We start from the raw sequence: 25,486 nt of genomic DNA, 5'->3' as shown, positions 1-25,486 counted from the left end.
GCAGAACCGGCTACACCAAGATACCTCAATTGGTCACAGTATCCTATCCAATTCACCAGAGAAGACCAATGGACTAGCGTGGGAAACACAAGCCATTATCCATTGGTTCTGGATCCGACTATTGCTGGTATGACCGTCACCAAAGTACTAATCGATGGAGGAGCTGGGCTTAACATCATCTTTTCAGAAACTCTAAGGAAAATGGGGCTACAACTCGCCAGGATGATTACGTCAACAAGCACACCTTTTTACGGAATAGTACCCGGCAAAGCAGCCATGCCACTCGGACAAATTACTTTACCTGTTACCTTTGGAACTCCTTCAAACTACCGAACAGAATTTATCAAATTTGAAGTCGCCGATTTCGATTCATCATATCATGCAATCCTCGGACGTCCAGCACTAGCCAAATTCATGGCAATACCACATTACCCGTACTTACTACTTAAGATGCCAGGACCCAACGGTATCCTTTCCCTTCGAAGCAATTTAAAGCGCGCTTTTGACTACGACGTTCAGGCGATCCAGATCGTAGCTAAAGCACAAGCCGACAATGGAAGAAAAGAAATAGCCGCAATCGCTGCAGAAACAAGCCAAGAAGAATTAGAAATACCGGCTAAAAAGCCCAGCATCATCGCACCGCCAAAAGAAGCCGACGTCAAGCAAATCGACTTAGGCACAGGCGATACCTCCAAGACAACAACTATCAGTGCTCACCTCTCGGCAAAATAGGAACTCGCGCTCACCAACTTTCTTCGGGACAACAAAGATATCTTCGCTTGGAAGCCAGCCGACATGCCAGGAGTCCCAAGGGAGTTGGCTGAGCACAGAATCGATGTTAACAAAAGCTCCAAACCTATAAAACAACGGCTACGACGATTCTCACCCAACAAAAAGGCAGCAATTAAAAAGGAAATAACAAAACTAATGGCAGCCGGATTCATCAAGGAGATCCTACATCCAGATTGGCTAGCAAACCCGGTTCTTGTATAGAAGAAAAACATGGACGAGTGGCGTATGTGCGTCGATTACACAGATCTCAACAAACATTGCCCAAAAGATCTGTTCGGGCTACCACACATTGACCAGATAGTTGACTCGATAGCAGGATCTACGTTATTATCTTTTCTCGATTGCTATTCAGGATATCACCAGATCGCACTAAAAGAAGAAGACCAGAGCAAGACATCTTTCATCACCCCGTTTGGTGCCTACTGCTACAAGACCATGTCGTTTGGACTAAAGAACGCTGGTGCCACGTACCAAAGAGCTATCCAGACTTGCCTCGGGAATCAAATCGGTGAAAATGTGGAGGCATACGTGGACGATGTGGTGGTAAAAACAAAGAACCCGGACACTCTAATTGAAGATTTAAAGCAAACCTTCGAAAACTTGAAGAAATGGAGATGGAAATTGAACCCAAATATATGTGTATTTGGAGTTCCCTCAGGACAACTACTCGGATTTTTGGTCAGTCAGCGTGGAATCAAAGCCAGCACCAAGCAAATTCGAGCTATAACAGAAATGGGCCCACCTAGGAGTGTCAAAGATGTTCAGAAACTAACAGGATGCATGGCGGCCCTCAACCGTTTCATATCAAGACTCGGCGAAAAAGGGTTACCTTTCTTTAAACTACTAAAGAAAACAGACAAGTTCGAGTGGACAATGGAGGCCGACAAAGCTTTCAAAAAACTTAAATAATACCTCACTTCATCACCTATCCTGACACCTCCAAAGAAAGATGAAGATATGATGCTATATATCGCGGCAACTCCTACCTTAATCAGCACAGCAATAGTCATAGAAAGAGAAGAACAAGGGCATGTGTATAAAGTGCAGCGTCCAGTATACTACATCAATGAAGTACTGTCAGAATCCAAAACCCGGTACCCACATGTACAAAAACTACTCTACGCCCTACTCATTACCTCACAGAAACTTCGCCACTATTTCGAAAGCCACAAGATTACCGTAGTGACAGATTTTCCACTCGGAGACATCCTACACAATAAAGACGCCACAGGCCGCATATCCAAATGGGCAGTTGAAATTGGAGCTCTTGACATCAATTTCACCCCATGGAAAGCAATCAAATCTCAAGCCCTCACCGATTTCGTGGCCGAATGGACAGAGATTCAACAGCCCTTATCAGATACAATCCTCAACCACTGGAAGATGTACTTTGACGGATCACTCAAACTAGGCGGGGCCGGTGCAGGCGTTCTCCTCATTTCTCTAGAAGGAAAACAACTCAAGTACGTCCTTCAGATATTATGGCAAGCTACAAATAACAAAGCAGAATATGAAGCCCTCATCCACGGGCTACGAGTCGCAATTACCCTCGGAATAAAAAGACTACTCGTATACGGCGATTCAGCAGTGGTCATCAACCAAGTCAACAAAGATTGGGACTGCACCAAAGAAAACATGGGTGCTTATTGTGCTGAAATACGGAAACTTGAAAAACACTTCCAAGGATTAAAAATTTTACACGTCCTACGCGATTCCAACATTGCAGCAGATGTCCTTGCCAAGCTTGGATCAGACAGAGCAAAGGTTCCACCCGGCGTATTCATAGAAGAGCTATCAGTTCCCTCTATCAAACAACCCGGTGAAACAACACATGAAATTCAGGCTAAAGGCGTTCAGATCTTGATAATCAACACTTCATGGACCCAAGTTTTCATTGACTATATCAAAGAAAACAAATTACCAGCAGATAAGGTACAATCCACCCAAGTTGCTCGCAGAAGCAAAAACTACGTTCTAGTAGGAGATAAACTTTACAGAAGAGCAGCATCATCAGGAGTACTCCTAAAATGTGTCTTATTTGAAGAAGGTAAAGAGATCCTAGACGAAATACACTCAGGTTGCTGTGGAAAACATGCCGCTTCAAGGACACTAGTTGGCAAAGCATTTCGCACCGGATTCTACTGCCCAACCGCTTTGAAAGACGCAGAAGAGCTTGTCAGAAAATGCAAAAGTTGCCAAATGTTTGCAAAACAAGCCCATGTACCAGCTCACAATCTTATCTGCATCCCACCCGCTTGGCCTTTTTCCTGCTGGGGGCTAGATCAAGTAGGACCCCTGAAAAAAGCAAAAGGCGGCTTCGAGTACATCTTTGTAGCGATCGACAAGTTCACCAAGTGGATCGAATACAAACCACTCGCAAAATACAGCGCAACCAAAGCAGTTGAGTTCATCCAAGACATTACGCACCGCTTCGGCATGCCCAATCGAATCATCACAGATCTAGGCTCCCCCTTCACAGCTACAGAATTCAAGAGCTGGGCACAAGACTGTGGTTTCAGTATAGACTATGCGTCTATTGCACATCTAGAGGCCAATGGACAAGTAGAAAGGGCTAATGGACTCATACTAGCTGGATTAAAGCCAAGATTATACGAAGAACTAGTGGACTACGGGTCCAAATGGATTGAAGAATTACCGAAAGTAGTATGGGGACTATGAACTCAAATAAGCAGAGCAACAGGCTACTCACCTTTCTTCCTAGTTTATGGGTCAGAGGCCGTACTACCTGCCGACTTGATCTGGACATCCCCAAAAATAGAGCAATACGATGAAGGAGAAGCGGAACACACAAGAAGATTAGAACTCGACAGCTCAGAAGAAATCAGAATAAACGCTACCCTCCAATCAGCCAGATACCTACAAGATTTAAGACGGCATTACAACAAGAGCACCCAACCTCGATCACTACAAGTCAGAGACTTAGTACTAAGAAGGATACAAAAGACTGATGGACGACATAAGCTACTCAGTCCATGGGAAGGCCCGTTCATCGTCACAAAAGTCACCAGACTAGGCACATACAAGTTAATGACCGAAGATGGAAAAGAAGTCAGCAATACATGGCACATCAGCCAGCTAAAAAGATTCTACGCGTAAAAACAACTCAAGAAGAAACAGATATGCAAGCCACAAGGGACCTACTTTCACAATCAACGAAAGACAATACTCTTCAACAACATATGTATTAGTTTATACTCATGATCAATAAAAGATGATATTCATCCACAGCATATCTTGTCATGACTTCCAATGAGTTGTTTTTATGAAACAAAAAGCAAAATGGCTGAAAACATGCCCGAGCATTCCGACCGAGAGCAAAATAGCTGAAAAAACGCTTGAGCCCGCCGATGAGGGTAGCTAAAAGCTAACACTCGAAACAAATAGCAAAATGGCTGAAAACATGCCTGAGCATTCCGGCCGAGAGCAAAATAGCTGAAAAAACGCTTGAGCCCGCCGATGAGGGTAGCTAAAAGCTAACACACGAAACAAAAAGCAAAATGGCTGAAAACATGCCTAAGCATTCCGGCCGAGAGCAAAATAGCTAAAAAAACGCTTGAGCCCGCCGATGAGGGTAGCTAAAAGCTAACACCCGAAACAAATAGCAAAATGGCTAAAAACATGCCTGAGCATTCCGGCCGAGAGCAAAATAGCTGAAAAAACGCTTGAGCCCGCCGATGAGGGTAGCTAAAAGCTAACACCCAAAACAAAAAGCAAAATGGCTGAAAACATGCCTGAGCATTCCGGCCGAGAGCAAAATAGCTGAAAAAACGCTTGAGCCCGCCGATGAGGGTAGCTAAAAGCTAACACCCGAAACAAAAAGCAAAATGGCTGAAAACATGCCTGAGCATCCCGGCCAAGAGCAAAATAGCTGAAAAAATGCTTGAGCCCGCCGATGAGGGTAGCTAAAAGCTAACACCCGAAACAAAAAGTAAAATGGCTGAAAACATGCCTGAGCATCCCGGCCAAGAGCAAAATAGCTGAAAAAACGCTTGAACTCGCCAATGAGGGTAGCTAAAAGCTAACAAAAAGCAAATTGGCTGAGTCGACCGAAATTTCAACTTTAAAAGACCCTCCAGCACTTCGTTCCGAAAAGCAAGAGGCTCGGGGGGCTACAACCAGAGGGATGAGGAAAGCACAAGCGCCACTCAAGAAAGTACTCGGATGCCGAGTCATAGCACGGACAAAGCACTCGACGGATCACAAAGGAAAGAAGAAAAGAAAAGTACTCGACAAATCGAGGGGCCTCGTCAGAATAACGCACAGAGTTGTCTTACGGAGCAGAGACGGGAACAAGACAAGGTACTCAGCAAGTCAAGTAACTTCAACCGCACCCAGGCAAAGAATACATCGACAAAGATAAAGAATCTTCATTTAAAAAGAAGTGTAATATTACAAGAGGACGCTCAGTCGAGTCAGGCGTTGTCATCAGAAAGGGAAATATCAATATTTAGACTATCTACAACCCTACTGGCTAGATCTTCAACCTCGGGCTCCATCCTTTCAACGGCGTCAAGATATTCTTGGCTTTCAGCTTCTTCTGCTATCTTGGAGAGAGGCGCTTCTGGAGCAAGGACCCGGACCTGGGCCAGCACATTCTTGGTACATACTTGGGCACACCTCTTCGCGAACTCTTGGAAACGAGTCAGAATCTGGGGAATGAACTGCGCCCAAGATTGCCCGTCATCCGCTGGAGTCCGAAGGACATCGGCCACCGAACGAAAAGATTTTCACAAGGCATTCCAATTCTCGGTAGCCGTCGCCAGCTTCCCGGACAAGCCTTCAATGGTTTTTTGGGCCTGCACAAGATCTCTGTCAGCTCCACGCCTAATCAGCCTAGCAAGGGCGAGTTCTTCCTCAGCATGAGTATTTACCTCCTCAGCTCTATTATGACTAGAACGGACAAGGGCCTTCATTTCATCAATACTCTCCGAGAGCTTCTGCTTCTCAACTCGGAGAGCTAGACAGGACACCAAAGAACAAGTCAGCGGAAAAAGAAGTCAAAATACAAGAAGAAACAGGCAGAACCCGCGGCACCTTTGCATTCATTCTTCATAGACTCCACCGCAGCATCTCTCTGTTTCTCTGTCTCCACTACCCAGGCGCAAAGGGCTTTCTCCTCCTTTTGGTGCAATTGACGCTCCATCTCCAACTCAACCTGGAGAAGGTCAAGATCGGCTTTTAGAGCGTCCACCTCCAAAGACAACTTCCTCTCATTTTTAGATGAGAAAAAGAAGCCAGAATGATCACGAGAAAAAGACTGGGCAAAAAGAAGCAAAGAGAAACAAAGCGTAAGAATAGAAGAAAAAACAAGCATACAAAAGAGGAACGACAGTAAAACCTACCTGGAGCTTTTCACCAAAAGAAGTCGCGAGGGTCGACAAGCTCCCCCAGGCTGCGGTCAGCTCCGATAACCGATGAGTGGCATCGAACTGTTGCACCACGTCACCGGAAAAGGAGGGGCCGCCGGAGATAAGAGAAGGGGAAGGAGAGGCCGGCTGGGGCAAAGGAGGAACGACCAAAGCAACCTCCAGGGAAGCCGGAGCCAAACCCTCAGAAGAACCCGGCGCGACGGCCACAGTTACCTCCGGAGCGACCAAGTCCGCAACCCCGCCAGGTAGCTCTAAAGCCCCCATGGCGACTTCATCAACACAATGTTGTGAGTCCCGAGGCTCAGAACTCGTTGGCACGGCGGGAGGCAGAGAAGAAGTCGATGAAGAAATTAGAGAAGACGAAACACTGAAAAGTGATAAAAGGAAGCACCAATAAGAACCAGAAGAAGGAAGATAAAAGCCAAAGAGATAAAGCTAGAATTTACTCACCCGACTACTTTTTTCTTCGCGAAACCAAGAGAAGGCCTCGCAGGGGGAACCACGACGGCAAAGACGTCCCCGCAACCCGGCGATGGGAGCGGGACAGCAGACAACGGAGCCGCGGAAGAAGCCGGGGCTGGAGCCGTGAAAGAAGCCGAGGCTGAAGAAGAAGCTGGGGCTGGGGCCGAAGAAGAACTCCGCACCGGAGGAGCGGTATAGCTCGGGACAGAGGCAACCAAAGAACTCGACACCGGAGCTTCAGAAGAAGTCGGCGCGGGAACCTCGGAAGAACTCACACCCGACCTCCGATTACTTCAAAAAGTCCAAGACTAAAATTCAAAACAAAGAGGAGAAATTCAATGCAACAAGAATATGAAAAACAACTCACCGCCGCATGACGAGGGGGACTTCATCATCCTCTTCTTCTTCAGCCAACGAAACCAGAGCACCCACTGAAAAGGAGATGAAAAGTACTCGGTTCAAGAGAGAAACATGAAAATAAAAGAACAAAGAGTATTAAATGTGCTCACCTAAGAGCATGCTAGCAACAACTGGAGTACCTGAGGAAGTACTTGGTTTGCGAGGCTTCTTGGAGACAGGCAAGCCAGAGGAAGACCCGTCCATTCGCCCCCTCTTCGGGACACTGCGAGGACCGCGAGGAACTAGACGAGGAACATACTCTTCATATACATCAACAAATCTGAAAGAAACCCCAGGAAGGGCTGTAAAGGTTTTAGACTTACTAATTGTAGAAGTACCAGCTAGACGATCCCTAGTCTCTGCCATGGTAGGGAGAACACCAAGGGGGATCGGATCGACAAAGTTCCGCCCAAGCTCCTGTGAAAAAAGATAAAACACCAAGACAAAGAAAAGCTAAGCAAGAACGGATGTAGCAAGAGTACATAAAGAACTCAAATAAAAAAGATAGACAACTCACAGCTGGGGGCGGGTTGTTGGCCGAGAACTCAGAGACGGCAGGAGGAATGACGCTCACTCCTTTCAGCATCTTCTGGAGGCGCTCGAGTACCTCCTCACCGGTTAGCTCAAGAGCTGGGACCATGCGTGAAGGATCCTCGGCCCCAGAATACTCAAAGCCGAGATGTTCCCGCTCTTTCAAGGGCTGAACCCGGCGACGAAGAAAGCTTGAGACAATACCAAAGCCGGTCAATCCCTGCTATTTCAACGTGCTAATCCTATCAAGGAGTGGCTGGATCGCTTGAATCTCAGCAGGGGACTCAAGCTTCTTGTCCCACCGGTCATTCACCACAGGACCGGATCCAGAGTGAACAACAAGAGAAGGAATCAAATTGGCAGCGTAAAACCACTCGGCACGCCAATCTTTGACAGAATCAGCCAGGTCATAGTCAAAAAACTTAATTTTGAGACCCTGGCGAAACTGAATCCCGCAACCACCGAGGGCACTGGTTTCTTCACGGCGGGGTTGGGGTTTCAGGCGAAAGAAAAAGCGAAAAAGAGATAGAGAAGGAGGGATCCCAAGGAAGGCTTCACAAAGGTAAACAAAAACAGAAAGATAGAGAACGGCATTGGGGGTTAGATGGTTCAGACTAACCCCAAAATAACCAAGAAACTGATGAAGGAAGGCGGAAGCAGGAAGACAGAGTCCAGCGCGGACAAAGGAAACAAAAAGGACAATCTCACCAGGACCCGGAGCCAGAACCCGATGCTCGCCTAGAACTCTCCATTCAGCGATGACTTTGCTTTGGATCAAGCCATCACTAGCGAGCTCGCGCAGCTGGTCTTCACTTGTTGTTGGAGCCGGCCAAACTTTCTGAGCTGCCCTCATGGCCATGAACTCCTGGTTTTCAATCAAAGACAGGGATGACTCCTTGTCCACGAAGGTCGCCTGAGACTTGCTTGCGGTTTTCTTCTTTCCCATGAATTGGCGGAAGCAAAAAAGGCGCTAAGGGAGATGAAGCTAGAATGATGGTGCTCGGGTGATGGCGACAATGACGGCGGCGGATTTTTGAGAACTAGGGTTTAAAGGCAAGAGCTGGGTAACAAAGGAAAGGAAGATAAAAGGTCTTTAAGTAGATTTCTCAGTAATACAAATGACCCACAAGGCCCGTTAAAGCACAGTGTGGGAACGCAACGGTCCATTTACCGACGCAGCTAAAACAACGGAGGGCACGAATCCTCACAACGGTAAAAACCAACGGGCAGATTTCAGACTTATCCGTCCAACGCCACGGCAGGATTATCAGATCGATACAAGAACGACCCGTCAAACCAAGAAGAAAGAAAGAAGAAAGAAAGGGCTACCTCACGAGGAACAAAAGAACCCGGTTATGTAAGAAAGAACTCGGTAGTCTTATGAACGACAGGGATCACAACAGAAAAGTCAAAGACAACTCAGAAGACAAGATTCGTTACATTACAAGCGACTTCAAAATAGAAGATCACAAATCTTACAAGACCCAACGAACTCAGCACCATGAAAAGCAAAGTAGCAAAGAGGAACACGGACATGACTAGGCTCTGGAACGACTACGTGTCCCAAATTGCTACTCGGAAGGACAAACCGCCATCAGTTATACTGTTTTCTTCAAAGGACGAACGCAGTGCATCCAAGGCGGAAATCGACAGCACGGCAGGGCAACATGGAGCATAGAAGACCGGCAGGCATCTGTCTACCCAAGACCAATGTGATGCTGGATATGGTGTTGATCTGCACCGGACGGTCTCAAGACAGGCGACGAGGATCAACCCAGAACTGCTGGATGAAGGAACGAAGCCCACATCACAAGACTTTCTCCAACTACCACCATGTACATCCTGGCACAATGCTGTCACGGGATCAGCCTACCTCTAATCCCTATCACAAGACTTCCTCCATCTACGACAAGACACATAGAAAGTACAAAACATGCCCGGGGGATGCTCTACTTCACAAACTACCATGTTCATGACCACCAAGGTTTCAACACAATATCCAATGAATGAAAACAAGCACTCAGGGACAGTATTTATAGACCAAAGGATCGGCGCACATGGACTAGGAGCACCAACGAAATAGGCTTAACAAAGGACACAGTGAAAAGACAGGACACAATAATGGACGACTCAGGCGAGAGGAAGCGGTACTCGAAGACGGGCATATTCGGAAGAATATACCAGCACAGTACAACCCGTGAACAAAAGGCATTTACACTCAACCACCACCATACAACTACATCTGACAACAGCAAAACTATCAAAGAATACGCCAAAACCACGCATCCGAGTTCTTCCTGAACAAAACAACACGGATATACGCTCGGGGGCTTGGACGGCATCATAGCTTAAACAACACTGAGCTAGGGAGCTCGGCCTTAATTTTCACCTATTCCCGAAGACTCGGAACCAAAGACAAAAGACCAAAAATACAAGAAACTCAAGACTACAACGACGACACATCAAGACACTTCATCCGACTTCTTTTCTAAAAAGAAGAACTCAGAGAAAGCACGGGGCCTACACTCAGTGAGTGCACTTTTTTGACATAAGCTCGGAGGCCGCTTACCGCAAAACTACTCGGATGATGACGTAATCCAAGTCTCGGGGACTACTTCAGAATACAAAATTTTCAAACAACATAAAGAATCAAGACCCTCCAACTTTTTGTCCCAAATAGCAAGAGGCTCGGGGGCTACACTCAGTGAGTGCACTTTTTCTTCAAAAAAGCGCACGTCACCAATAGGCTTCCTCAACGCAGACCACTTCAAGACATTACGGCAAAAAGAACCCGGAACAAGCCATGTTCGGGCGAGTTCTTTTTGATAAAATTTCAACGAACAATCAGGGCAACTTCAAGACAAGATCCTCCAGCTCCTTGTTCCAAATAGCAAGAGGCTCGGGGGCTACAACCAGAGGGATGCACTTTTTCTTCAAAAGCACTCACCACCCAAAGATCCCAAGAAGCGCTACAAGGTTTCACTCCAGAAAACGCTCGGATGATATTTTGTTCCTACTCAACAAGACCAGAAGGAGCAGAGCGAGATTTTCAGAGCTCAACCATGAAGTGCTCGGGGGCTTGTCGATGCGGGACCCACAGGATACCCCGCAGGGTAGAAAAAAGATCTAGTCCAACTAGGATTCTTCCCATATAATTGTAGTAGTAGAACTATTAGGTAATCCTACTAGGAAATCTCATTATAAACCGACTAGGACTCTGGTCTCCTGACTATATAAAGGAGGGCAGGGCTCCTGAGAGTTCACAACAACAATTGTACAACACAACACATTGCAATCAATCCAACGCAAAGGCTAACGCCGACTGGACGTAAGGTTATTACTCGATCTACGATCAAGGGCCTGAACCAGGATAAATCGACTGTCTCTTGCGTTAACCATCGAGTTCAGCATACGCCGAAGCCCGAACATACTGCCCCGGGTACCCCCGTGGCAGGCTATCGGTGGTGAAACATCGACAGTGCGGGCACAAAATCTTACCCACAAGTATTAGTGTGGATATAAAATTTTACCCGATAGGTAATTTGTTTCATAGGTCTTGCTTACTAGAGTTTCGAGACAACTAAACAATAGAGCATCCTCCTGCCATGACTTTGCCAATGTCGAGATCTTTCGGCCCAACCATTCGGAGGGCTCATAGAATATCGTGTATGTGCATGTATTCATAGATGTGTGTGTGTGTGTGCATGACTGCATGTATATGACCCTATACTTTGTACAATATTTCGTAAAAAAGAATGATACATTTCCAAAGCATATGGGCATTAGATAAAACCTAGAGGGTATCATTGATCTAGCTAGAAGTAGTCTTATTAGGTGCATAACTCTACCTAGCTAGACTCTTGATCATGGATTGTCCGACTTGATCCAACTCATCAACCCAACCCACTCAGTGTGTTGGTGGGCCATAATTTTCAACCCAGTGCAAAACTTGGGTCTAACATGGGCCAAAATTAGCCCACATTCTCAGTTGACAGCCCAACTAATAAAATGAAAAATAGTGAAAAAACTATGCAACCCAATAACCGAGCAGGCCAAAAGACCATATTTCCCAGGTCTCAATCTAACAAGGAGATCAAATAGAGTCCTAGGCTCCTAGCCCAGCGCATCCCAACAAGCATCCCGATTACAATACAATCCTCTGACACCAACTCTCTAAAACCCTAAAGGCCGAAGGGCTTGTTTCTAACGTAGAAAGTTCACTAGAATCATGCAGGAACTTCATAGAAATTGATTCAATTCACAGGAAAAAAACATAAGAATAGTAAAAAAACATGTTCCAAACATGTACTAAATCATTTTTCACCTGCTTTAGATCCTGTCTTTCTTGCTCCCCGTTTGTCAGTTGCTCGTCTCTCTCTCTCTCTCTCTCTCTCTCTCTGCCTGCAGAAGTTCCAGGGGAGACAACTTGGCGTCCCTATAAAAAAAATAGTGTGGCTCTTCTTCCCGGTGCCCAAAACAGTAAGGTAACTCTAATGTCTCGGGGATCCTGGACTTTTTCTTAGGTAGGTAAATTCATGAAAATATTATTTTAATTATCATCTTAGTTCTGAGTGTACTTCCGAAAGAGGCCTAAGGAGAGGATGAGTGACTGCAGGTGGCTGCGATGGGGAGACAGTGCACAGTCGCGCTGCTGGGAGATGGCGGGTGGCTGCCGCAGGGCAAGTGCAGGAGGTTGTAGCGGGGGACGGGGGACGACGAGTGGCATGATATTATAGAGAGGTTGCCGAAGCAAACAACTTTTTAGTTCCGCAAGACGTAGATTGCTCGTTGATGATGCAATACAAATAGTCTGACATCTATATCTATATCTATATATTTATTTACCTAATTAATAACAAAGAGGCAAAATTTCTAGCTATTTTTTCGTCCGTTCATTTTTTTTTGTCCATCTCCCTCTAACTACCGGACAATAGAGAGTTTCTTTCGTCCGAACTTATATATCTATATTTATACTTATACCTAATAATAAAGAGGCAAAATTTTAGCCCATTATTTTCGTCCATCCATTTTTTGTCCGACTCTTTCTAACTACCGGACAATGTAGAGTTTCTTCTGTCTGGAATTATATATATAATACTGTGCTCATACAAGTTAGAATAGCTCTTATCTAGCACGATACGGAGCCCGATTCCAAAACATATTGGGTCCATGCTCCTATATGTCAGAACAACTAGCGTCTAGCGATGATACGAACTCTGACTCTAATATATGATGAGTCCTACTTTTTTTAGTTCCGGTTAAAGTCCTTTTTTTGTTTTGATGTCCTTTTTATTTCTGTTTTCGGTTTCGATGAGAGTCCATCGGCCATGATTTTTTTTCCGAATTCTGTTTTGATGTCTTTTTTTAGGTTACCTTTTTTCCAATTTTCATTCACTACATAAAAAACGATTTTAGCAATGGGTCGAATTTTTTGTAGGGGCAGCTGGTGATGGAGCCGCCCCTACAGTGACGTGCTTGGGTGCCCAGACACTAGCCGCTCCTACAAATAGAACAGCAGGGACGGCTGGTGATACGAGCCACCCCTACAAATGAGGTCTGATTTGTAGGGGTGACTCAATCAGCAGCCGCCCCTGGAGTTGCTATTTGTAGGGGCGGCTGGTGATTGAGCCGCCCCTACAAATGCCCCCGTATATATAGCTCCGATTTGTAGGGGCGGCTCAATCCCTAGCCGTCCCTATAAATGACCCACATATAAAACAGCTGCAGCACCTTCTTTCTCTTTGGGTCACTCACTCCAACCCATGAAACAAAGGTGGAGAGGCCTTGAACACCTCCAAAAATTGCTCTACTAAGAGGGGAAGGTTTTTGTCTCAAATCCTTTGGTAGAGAGGTTGTAGAAGGTAAGAAAATGTTATTCCACACTTTTTTAAATTTTAATGGTTGGTTAGTGAGTAATTAGAGTTTTGTTTTTTTTCTCTCTTCTATGGTGCATGAGCTACTTATGAAGCAAATTAGACCCAAGTTTTAAATGTACTAGGGTAAATTAGGGAGGGAAACAAGATCATACCCTTATTTGGTCCATGTTTCTTGATTTTAGTGAACAATTAGTTAGTTTTATGGATATTTCATGTGCATGTAGATCTAAATCTAGGGTTTGGTTTTTTTATTAATTTCGTTTTTGTAAATTTATGTTTGATGAAATTGGACTAGGGTTTGTATGAAAGATATTGGGTAAAGTATAATTGTTGCTAATTGTTGTCTTTGAAATTGTTTATTGTAATCAATAAATATGTATTTTAATTATTTATGGATAAATAGGCCATTAATTAATTTTTCTTTACCATGGTGTGTTTGTATGCTTCATGTAATTATATTAGATTTATATTCATATATATCTGAAGTATATACAATTATTCTCAAGTAATTATTAATTTGTTTCATTTTTATATATATCTGAATAAGTAGTCCTTTAATGTTTGGTTTGTTGTTGTAAAAGATGGAGTACAGGAACTCTTGGATGTATGATTCGTTAAGGTTTAAGGCAGGTTTCTGTGAAGAGGTGGATAAATTTATTGAAGCCGCAAAGAAGCATGCAACGACATTGAAAGAGAATAAGGATATAATTATTTGCCCATGTAAAGATTGCAAGAACCGTATGGCATGGACAGATGTGACTATCATTAGATCACATTTGATTATGTGAGGATTTGTTGAGGACTACACAGTGTGGATTCATCATAGTGAAACGGTTATTGTTAACGACGAGGATGAGGACAAATACGACGACGAAACCATAGAATCCCTATCCCAATATTCAGCAGAGCTTGATGCACGAATGGATTTCGAGTTTGGCAATGAATAAGATGGTGATGCTGGTGGTTGGGATGGTAACTATGAAGGTAGTGCCAATAATGATGGTGGAGCACGTGTCGGGGATGAAGATGATTTGAAGGACATGATTCGAGCTCTTAGACCAGAGATTTTACTAAATAGCCCGAAAGATCTAGAAAATTTGGAAAGGATGATAAAAGCATCGAAGGAGACTGTGTATGGTGTTGAAAAGGGCTGTCCGACACATTGGACATTGCTACGTTTTGTGCTTGAGCTGCTCATCTTGAAGGCTAAGTATAGCTGGTCAGACTGTAGTTTCAATGATCTATTGCATCTCCTATCATGGGTGCTGCCACAACCAAAGTCAGTTCCCGCCAACACATACCAAGCGAAGAAGGTCATAAGTCCATTGACAATGGGGGTTGAAAAAATCCATGCATGCCCCAACCACTGTATACTTTTTTGTGACGAAACGTTTAAGTCATTAGATAAATGTCCCCAGTGTGGGGCCAGCTGATACAAGAATAATGACCTTTACGGTGGGGACGAAGTCTCCACAGGGAAAAAGAGGAATAAGAAGGGTACAAAAAAGGTGGTACAAGAATCTCAGCCCCTAGAGGACACTCCATTAGGCAACGATACAAAGCAGAGAAAAATTCCTGCCTTGGTAATGTGGTACCTGCCAGTGACCGACCACTTGAGACGTATCTTCCTAAACCCTAAAGAAGCCGCACTCATGACATGGTGGGATGATGAGCGCGAGGTGGATGATGATAAGATTGCACACCCGACTGATTGTAGTCAGTGGCAAAGGTTTGATGAGAAGCACAAAGAATTCAGCGATGACCCAAGGAATATACGGTTTTGCTTGAGCACCGATGGAATGAATCCCTTCAATGAGAGGATGAGTGACCATAGCACATGGTCAGTGATTTTGACCATGTACAACATCCCAACTTGGTTGTGTTAGAAGAGAAAGTACCATCTTCTCACTATTCTTATTTCTGGCCCTAAACAACCAGGCATTGATATAGACATGTTCCTCGAGCCTTTGATGCAAGAAATGGTGAGACTATGGAAGCATGGGGAGCAGATGTACGATGCGTTCTAAAAGGTGGACTTCATATGTAGAGCAATAATATTTGTTACAACCAATGATTACCCCGCGCTGTTTGCTTTGTCTGGACAGATCAAAGGAAAGACGGGATGCTTGGTTTACTTGGATGGTACTACATGGCTATACCTGGATGCATCCAAGAAGATAGTTTACCTAAGGAACCAACACTTCTTAAAGACAAGTCACAAGTACCGCAACAAATTGTTCTTTAGATTTTATGACAACGCCCCAGAGATTGAACCCCCTTTGGAGAGACGTCATAACGGAGAACACGTGTACAGAATGGTAAAAAACATACGCATTGTCTATGGAAAGAAGAATCCGGATGGGATGAACAGAGATAGAAGCACACCTCTTGTCGAAGGAGTACCTTTTAAGAAATAATCGATCTTCTTTCAGTATCTGCCTTATTGGCTAGACTTAGAGGTCCCCTATGCCATTGATGCTATGCACGTGCAGAAGAACGTCTTTGAGAGTCTCATTGCTACCTTGATAGACACAGGCAAGTCAAAGGATGGTCTGAAAGCACGGAAAGACATGGTGCAGCTAAACGTGATGCCACAGCTTCACTCAGTACCTGAGGCTAATGGAAAATACACTCTGCCCATGACGTGCTTCAACCTAACACCAGATAAGAAGAGAGCTATATGCACTTTCCTAAGGGGGATCAAAGTCCCGACTAGGTTTTTAGCAAATGTGAAGAAGCTAGTGTCGATGAAGGACTTGTCAATAACACACTACAAGGCTCATGATTGCCATGTGATGCTGGCAGTGTTTCTACCTATTGCAATCAGGGCTATAAAGCTAGAGTTCTTGAAAATGGCCATCACCCGCATGTGCAACTTCTTTTCGAAGATCTCACAAAAGACGATTGGCAAGCAAGAGCTAAGTGACCTACATGAATTTGTGGTGGAGACACAAAATCCACTGGAGATGTGTTTACCTCCTTTTTTTTTGATATAATGCCACATCTCATGATTCACATGATTCATCAGATACAGACGCTGGGCCCTTGCTACTTGCATGAAATGTGGTCCTACAAGCGGTTTATGTTAGTTCTAAGTCAATACGTGCATAATCGAGCATACCTAGAGGGCTCCATGATAGCGGGTTATAGTACTAAAGAAGTCGTCGAGTGCTGTCAAGAGTACCTAAAAGTACAAAAAGAGATTGGTAAACCTGATTCTCGTCACAATGGTAGACTGGCTGGGAAGGGCACTAGTGGTAGAAAAGTGTTCATCGACCATGATAACAAAGAGGTGAGTCAGGCGCATTATAATGTCTTGTAGAGTACACAACTGATGCAACCGTACATTGATGAACACTTGGCCATCATTATGGTGGAGAGAAATAGCCGTTTGGATAATTGGGTCATGAAACAACATAAGCAATGACTAACTATATGGTTGAAGAACCAAAACATACCGACTGGAGAAACTATAAAGTCTATTATCATCAGTAGATTAGCAGAGGGGCCATCGAGACAAGTGACATCTTGGAATACTTATGACATCAATGGGTATACGTACTATACCCACGCAAAGGATAGTAAATATGTGAACCAAAACAGTGGCGTTTGAATAGAGGCTCTTGATGGATTGGGGAAAAAGATCCAATACTTTAGCATCATTGAAGAGATATGGGAACTTAACTATGGAAGAGATATAACGGTGGCCCTATTTTGATGCCGCTGGATCAAACAACACCAACTGAATGAGATCGGATTGAGAGTCCTGGACCTCGAGAATCTAGGCTACCAAGATGACCCTTGGGTGCTCGCTTCACGTGTTGCACAAGTTTTCTATATGTCTGACCCACAAAGTAACCTCTCCCTGAAGAAGAAGACAAAGCACGTGGTTGCCTCTAGAAAACAGCACATTATTAGAGTTGATGGCGTGGACGATGTTGAAGCTTACAATAACTACGATAAGATGTCGCTATTCATAGACTTTCCTAAGAAGATCAGTGTTGTGGAAAAGAACCTCCCCAAAGACATATTGACATAGGAACGAAAATGTGTTAAGGGGAAAATCATTACAGCGGGCTAGCTAGTTGTTGAACATGGAGTGTTTATGCAAGTGTGTGTTTGTAAGACTTTATTTATGGATGCGTGTTAGACTATATATTTATGTACGTGTATAAGACTACATATTTTTGTATGTGTGTGAGACTACATTTATGCATGTGTGTGAGACTACCCTTTGCAACATCCAGATGACTCTATTTGAACATCCACTCTATTACTACTAAAACTTTATGAAATCACTTAACACTTTATGAAATGAAGAAATGACCAAAATAAAAGTAGAAGATCTTGACGAGTTATACAACTTTTATATTCATCACCTTTACAGCTGAAATCATTTAGCGTTTGAAAATTAAGTTTGAAGCTATCATTTTCTGAAATTTAAAATTTGAATTATTTAAAATTAGTGACAAAGATAGATGACTAGACTAAAATGATAGAGCATGATTTTAGAAAATTTTAGGAAAAAAACCATTATATTTGGAGTTAATATGAGGGAGAAAAACTAGTTACAAGTTTCTGCCATAAATTAAAAAGAGAAATCACACTTGTTCATCATTGATTATCATGAACAGTTGTGCTTTTACTTTTTAATCTCTGGGTAAAATTTGTAACTAGTCTTTCTCTCTCATATTAACTCCAAATGTGATGATTTTTTTCTAAAATTTTCTAAAATCTTGCTCTATCAAGTTAGTGTGTTGATTTGGTCATTCTTTTTATTTGACAAAGTTTGAGCGCTTTAAATTTTCAAATTTAAAAAAAAATAACAAAGTTGAACAAGATTTTCAACCATTAAATGATTTCAGCTGAAAAAGTGACGAATACTAAAGTTGTATAACTCATCAAGATCTACAACTTTTATTTTGATCATTTCTTCATCTAATAAAGTGATATTAAATATTGTTCACAAATCAACATGTTTCTCATATAGTTCAGGAAATTGAGTCAAATGTGAATTTATGAACAATGTTTACTAATACTTTATCACATGAAGAAGTGACCAAAATAAAAGTTATAGATAGTGATGAGTTCAACAACTTTTATGTTCACGACTTTTATTGTTGAAATCATTAAAGGTTTCAAAATCTCGTTTGAAGTTGCTAATTATTGAAATTCAAAATTTTAACTATTCAAATTAAGTCAAATGAAAATATGATCAAAATAAAAGTTATACATATTGATGAGTTCTACAACTTTGGTATTCATGAGTTTTTCATCTGAAATCATTTACTATTTCAAAATATTATTTCAAGTTAAAATTGTTTGAATTTCAAAATTTGAATCTTTCAAACAAAGTCACATTACAAGATGACCAAAATAAAAGTTGTACATGTTGATGAGTTATATAACTTTTATGTTTACAACATTTTCATTTTATTTCATTTAATGTCATAAAATTGTAGTCGAAGTTTTAAAATTCAAATTTTTAATTTTTGTTTTTTTTGTTTTCTATATTGTTTTGACTACAATTGTTTATATATATTTCTTCATATATAGAATAATACAAAATATTATATTTGTGCATATACACAATTGTTTTATATTACTTTTATTTTGGTCACAATTGTTTTATATATACACAATTGTTTTTATAATACAGAATTAATATTTTAAAAAAATAAAAAATATTTTTAGAGGCGGTTGGATCAGGAACTGCCCCTACAAATGCATTTGTAGGGGCGGCTAGAATAGGAACCGCCCCTACAAATGAATTTGTAGGGCCGGCTGGATCAGGAACCGCCCTAACAAATCATCCCGACTATAAAAGAAAGAGCGCACGGGTGTTGTCTCTTGTTGGGCGCTCTCTTCTCCGACGCCATCCGGCTGCCCCGCCGACGCCGCATTCTGGACCTGCGCCCCCTCCCCGCACCCGCGCGCCTGCTCCTCCCTGCACCCGTGCCCCCTCCCCGCACCCCCTCCCTCCTGCTCCTCCCCGCCTTAGGGTTTCTGTGCACGCCTGCTCCTCCCCGCACCCACGCGCCTCCCTAGGGTTTCCATCGACGGACGGCCTCCGCGCACCTTGACCAGCGGGCGGCCTCCGCGCACCTCCATCGGCGGCTGGTGGCGCACCCATGCCCCCTCCAATGGCTGGGCCCCCTCCAACGGGTCAGGGCACTGGGCCGACGCCGATGCCGACCCCTCCGCCTCCGTCTCCGCTTCCCCAATCTGCCGACGCCACCGTGGGTCTCCAGGTAACCACAACACTTGCCATCTTTCTTATGAACTTCACACCTGAGCAATCCATTTCATCAGGTACATCAGAAGGACCAATTTCTGAATCTTGTTCTGTGATCTTTTGGGGTGTTTCATTGAAATCTTCACCATCTAGAAATGGTTCAGAAATTGGCATTTGAAGGAAGTATAACATGCACGATTCTTTTGTTTTTGTAGCAACATGCTCAGCAATCTTACCCCATTCTTTTCCTTTGAGATTTGAATCGACCAGTTATATATGCCACTTAAAATGTTTGAAAAGGCACATTTTTAGCGTGCGGAAGCTTAAAATGTTAGATACTAAGATTTGAATCGACCAGTTATATATGTTAGGAATATTCATTTCATTGGAAGGTTGTTTTTCGTTTCTTCATTTGCACTCATGTGAAGTACATGTCCTATTGTATTTGTCTTTACTACTCTACTGTCATGCTTTGGACGCCAAAGTGCACAATGCGCGTTAAGTTCATTTTTTAGATAGAAGAACAGAAGGTGCTAGCTGAGGCTCATGTGTAGTTGTGTATGCTTTCCTAGCTCTTATTTTGACCAAGCTCGGTGAAGGACTAAAGAGATAATTAGAGGATTGAAAGACGAGAGCCTTAAATTTTTTCACCAAGTAGACAAGCAATATGCAAATAGTGTGTTTCAAAGATCAATCCAAGTTGCTCTTCTAGCTCTCGCCAATATCACATACACACAACATACCTTAAAATGATACTGGAAAATAAACTTGGCCAAGTCAATGAACACCCGACCAAGTCAGGAAACCAGCTTAACGCCTTAACCTACTTTCAAACATGACTGCCTATTTTTAAAAAAAGCTTGAAAGCACGAATTCAACGTGCTCATGGAAAATCTTCAGATCTAAGATTTATCTTTTATCCAATGGTGCCTCATGAGGATTGAAAACTCTTTAGGTCTCTAATTAGTAACACCAAAATGTTTGGATTGGAATATCTACTTTATTGTAAGGTTGCTTTGTGTTTCCTATGTTGCACTCTCGTGTTAGTACATTTCTAAGGTGTCTTGATGTTTAGTTTTGGGTGCCCAAGTGCTGAATGTGCAGTGTCCATCTTCTTCGTAGTTCATACTGCTATTTTTGTGTAGAAAGTGGTGTATGCTAGCGCTTCTCATCGGACTTAGATGAGTGGTGAATCTCAGCCCTTGGACCTTGGCCTAAGATCTAAAGCCCAGAAAAATCAAGGGATTGAGGGCCCAGCAAAGAAAGATGCAGCCCAACCTTGGGCTTAGCCTGTCTCCAGGTCTGCCCCAGCTAGTCATCGTTGTCATTTTTGCTAAGGCCATCTATCCCACTATGAACTGTTTCACTATCACAAGAACTGCATTCATTTTCCCAGTGACACGATGTAGTTTATCTAACCATGGCATGCACGCCCATTCGTTAAAGCTTCCGCACTCAGCTAGTGCAGATTTGTCTTCTTTTATGTGGCATATATAACTGGTCACATAATTCATATAAGTAAACATACTGAGACAAAAATTTTATGAATTTTGTATTTCTCCATTAAAGACTAAAAGTAAACTGCAATCTAAAGATACACTCTACATATAAGTAACCCACATACAGATTTGTCTTCTTTTATGCTAGTGTTACTACTATCTTATGCTAGTGCTACATTTTTAGCGTTTTGCTTCTTGATTGGTACTTGCTGGCTGCTACACATTCTTTTTCTTCTTTTATACAGTTTATTGTGACGGTTCTCTATATAAGTGCATGTTCTATGAGTTTAGCACCTTTGACTACTACTTCTGATGGCAGTATATTTCTTTTCTCTATATAAGTGCGTGTTCTTGCTTATCTACACCTTGTTATTTATAGACTTACACATTATATTTCTGTTCTTGCTTACTTTTTTTAGATAACAGGTTCCCTACTACTATTGTCTACTACTTCTGATGTCAGTATGGTAGCTGTTGCTTTTTTTGTGAAGCAGCAGCTGCTGTTTTTTTTTGCCAAATCTTCCCTCTCCTCTATTTTTGCCACCTTTCCTATCCTCTATGTTTGGGAAGCAGCAGCTGCTTATTTTTACACCTTTTCCTCTCTATGTTTTGTTAAGCAGCTGTTGCTTTTTTTTGCCAAATCTCCCCTCTCCTCTCCTCTCCTTTGTTTTGCCGATGATGAAATTGTCTTAAGTCCATACATTATATGGAATATGAGCTGATGATCAAGAACTTGTGAGGAACTTGGTATCACTAGCAACTGCCCCTACATTGCCTTCTCCTCTCTTCTCTGTTATGATGCCTTGATGCTCCAAGTTCAAGATCAGATGATGATTGACATGTTTCTGAGACCTCTACTACTGCTACTTCTTGTTTTTTGACATATTATTGTTTTATAGGACTACTTTGTTTTATAGACTTTTTTTATTTCTTATACCTTCTCGTGTACCTAAAGCACACTTTCTTGCATCTATTAGAACAAAGCGTGAAATAATGTCGCGGACACCAGACAGTGCAGCCCGATGCCCCGAGCATGATGAGCAGCCAACCCTTGAGGAGCAAGTACTTGAGGACCAGCTTACTCAGGAATAGTTCGATAACGAGGTAGAAAAGGATCTAGAAGTGATGCTTACTCAGGAGCAGTGTGACGAGGAGGAAGGCCCCAAAGGAGAGGCTGCTGAAGGCAAAGAAGAAGAGGATGATGATGATGATAACTCAGAAGAGGGATATGAAAGTCCCGAGGATCCTTTCCCACGTGAAGCCAGAAGGAGGCCAACGGAGGAAGATTTGGACAAGGATTTTGACCCGAACGAGGAGGTAGGGAAAAAGCCTTAGCTTGTAAATTTTGTTAAAGCTTTGGTTGTGTTACCTTTGCTAACACTTTGACCTGTCATATATATAGGTCCCTCCTGAAACTCGGAAAAGACGATGTTGATGTTCACGACATTTCGCTGGACAAGACGGAGTAGAGGAAAGGAGAGCAGAGGCAACAACCATAGAGATGGATCACGATGCCTTTGCTTCACAACCTCAAGACACAACCATGACTACCAAGCCTAAGAGGAAATAAGGGGATAGAAAAGGAAATCTAGATCCAGATAAGGCATGCTATGTGATAACAGAGGTCGAGCCAGCAGGGGAGATCCTTGAGCTGAAGGAATTAAGAGGATGATCCCGTAATGCGATCAGAGCCCTAGTAAGAGATAAATTGAATCCAGCAATCCCTAACTTGAAAGAGGTACCAGAGAATACAAAGAATGCACTATAGGATAGGCAGCTGAAGCTCAATTTTAGATTTCCGGAGGGTAAGCATGAATTGGTAAAAAAATGCTATCAGGATGATGGGAGAGTCATTCCAACGTTGGAGGTTGGAGCTCAACATGAAGTATATCCAAAAGATGTTAACTCCCTTCAATGAGTTTGGCAAAATAACTCCTAGTCAATGGGAGGAGCTCGTGGCTCAGAAGACTTCACCAGAGGCATTGGAGCTCAGTGCCCGTAACACCGAGCTGGCGAAGAGGAACAAACACCACCATCATCTAGACCTCGGTAGCTACTAGGCTAAGGAAGAACAGTTTAGGAAGATGGACAAAGAGGCCGCAGCTACTAGGAATATTGATGTGACGAATTTGAAGGTACGCTCAAGGAACTGGATATATACGAGGAGTATAGAATCATCCGGCAGTAATCTTAAGTTGGATAAGCCGGAGACCCAAGAGGCGGTATCAAGGATATTGAAATATGCTGAAGACAAGGAGAAGGGCTCATTCAATCCTTCTAGAGAGAGGGATGAGCTTAGCCTTGGCTTGGGAAACAAGGAGCACATAGGCCGCACCAGGGGGCTAGGGAAAAGGACAACCTAGAAGCAAGGATTCGAAGAGGACAGGCACATGTACAAGAAACATGGCCGAGACCGGGAGACTAGTCTTGAGCTTCAAGTGAAGGCTCTAGTTATGAAGGCGCTGGAGGAGCAAGGACTGTCTATGGAGCCACAGTTATTAGTGACGCCGCCTAGAGAATTGGCATTAGTTGGCAGCCCTCCGAAAGTTCCTAGCAGCCAAGGTTCCACTGCAGCCACAACCCTAGTCAATCGCATATGAGAACCAACTAGTTGCACCTTGGTGTTTCTCAGCGGCCGACAGAACACTGTGATGGAGGTGGCAACGGGTGTGGCACATCCTCCCGGTGTCTTACACCACAATAATAAGATACCATCGGACTACACTAGGGTCAAGGTGCATATAGTGAAGCCCGAGTTCATGTAGTGGAGGATAGACTACGCAACTTCCGAGGGGCTAGTGTTACTCGGAGATGTTATGGGGCAGTTCATCCTCTAGCACAAACGGGACATTATGTTGACTGCTTCTTCGCCGCCTCCCCCTCTTCCAAATTTGGAGCAAGTTATTGAGGTCGGAGAGATATTTTCACCGTCTCGTGACCCCCACATTTCTAAGATGCCACATTCTTCCCCGCCTCCTAGTGAGCATGTGCCTGATGAAATGCCACAACCTTCTCCAACTCGTACCGAGCAAGTGCATCATGAGATACCACAATCTTCTCAATAAGCACAACCGATACATGAACAACGAGTGCCTCCTAAAGAAGGTGATGCATAAGAAGATGAGGACGTGCCTGAATGGGAACTTCGAAAGAAGCATCCAATCACCATAAGGCCAGTTTATATTCCGATCAAAGAAGTCTCATCGGTGTCCAAATGGTTTTCCCATGACCAGTTCAAGCCTGAGAATCAAGTTAAAAAAGTCCCATCACGGGGTTCTGAGGAGGCCATCACTAGCAAACTCCATCAAATTACAAAGCAGTATCCAAATGTTGATGCCATCGAATGGTCAAAGGATTGCCCGAAAACATATGAAAGAGACAAGCTCTTCCTATCAAACTGGGACATCCAGTGCCTACCACTTGGAATGAGAAGGTTTCATGATTGGTACTTGCGTGTTCTCCCAACGAGCATAGATCTCATACAAGCATGCTTTCCCACCGGCATATTTAGAAGCCCAGTCGGGAAAATTGTCTTTAACTTCAATGACATGCACACATGCTTTTACCTGGGAGAAATGGAGATGAATCTAATTCGCACGTGGTGCCTGTAAGTCCTTGTCCTCCCAATATGATATGAATGTAATCTTTGAATTTTGTTGTAACTAACCCACGCCGTGATTTATAGAATGCAAGTGCACATTGTCAAATAAATGCCAAGTGTGAAAGCCGGGTATGTAGACCCTCAAGCTATAGCCCAAACAAATTTTAATTACCCTAAACGGTGGACACTGGATGCCAAAGAGCTAGCTGCTGCAAGGACTCTTTGGGAGAAAGAGCGCATCCGTACGGTGAAACTAAGGGAAGAGTCCCTTAAGATTGCGGCATACATTGTCCTAGCTTTCAAAAATCTCCAACAGCACTCTACTATATGGTTACCATACAACTTCGAGGAAGTTCAACTCTATATTTAAAGCTTTGTTTGATATATTTTATTTGATGCAAAAGAGCTTATCTAGTTCTATGATTAAATCCATGCAGCAACCACTAGATTTGTATAGCCGTCGATATCGGGAGAAGCATGGCATAGGTCTTTGATTCATTAGATAGGGACACGGTGACATACAAAGACTTTATATCGATTTTCAAGACGTATACATATCGACAATCCTCATTAGCTTATATATTTGTATACAAACTTGTAACATTCACTTATGGATACTAACAAGTTGTATTTGCTAAAATAATTCGAACAGAGCATTTAGGTTCTATGTCACTAATCATCATGGAAGGCATGATCCAGCA

Source organism: Miscanthus floridulus, chromosome 7, assembly GCF_019320115.1.
Source record: "Miscanthus floridulus cultivar M001 chromosome 7, ASM1932011v1, whole genome shotgun sequence".
NCBI classification, from domain to species: domain Eukaryota; kingdom Viridiplantae; phylum Streptophyta; class Magnoliopsida; order Poales; family Poaceae; genus Miscanthus; species Miscanthus floridulus.
This window is presented reverse-complemented; position numbering follows the sequence as displayed.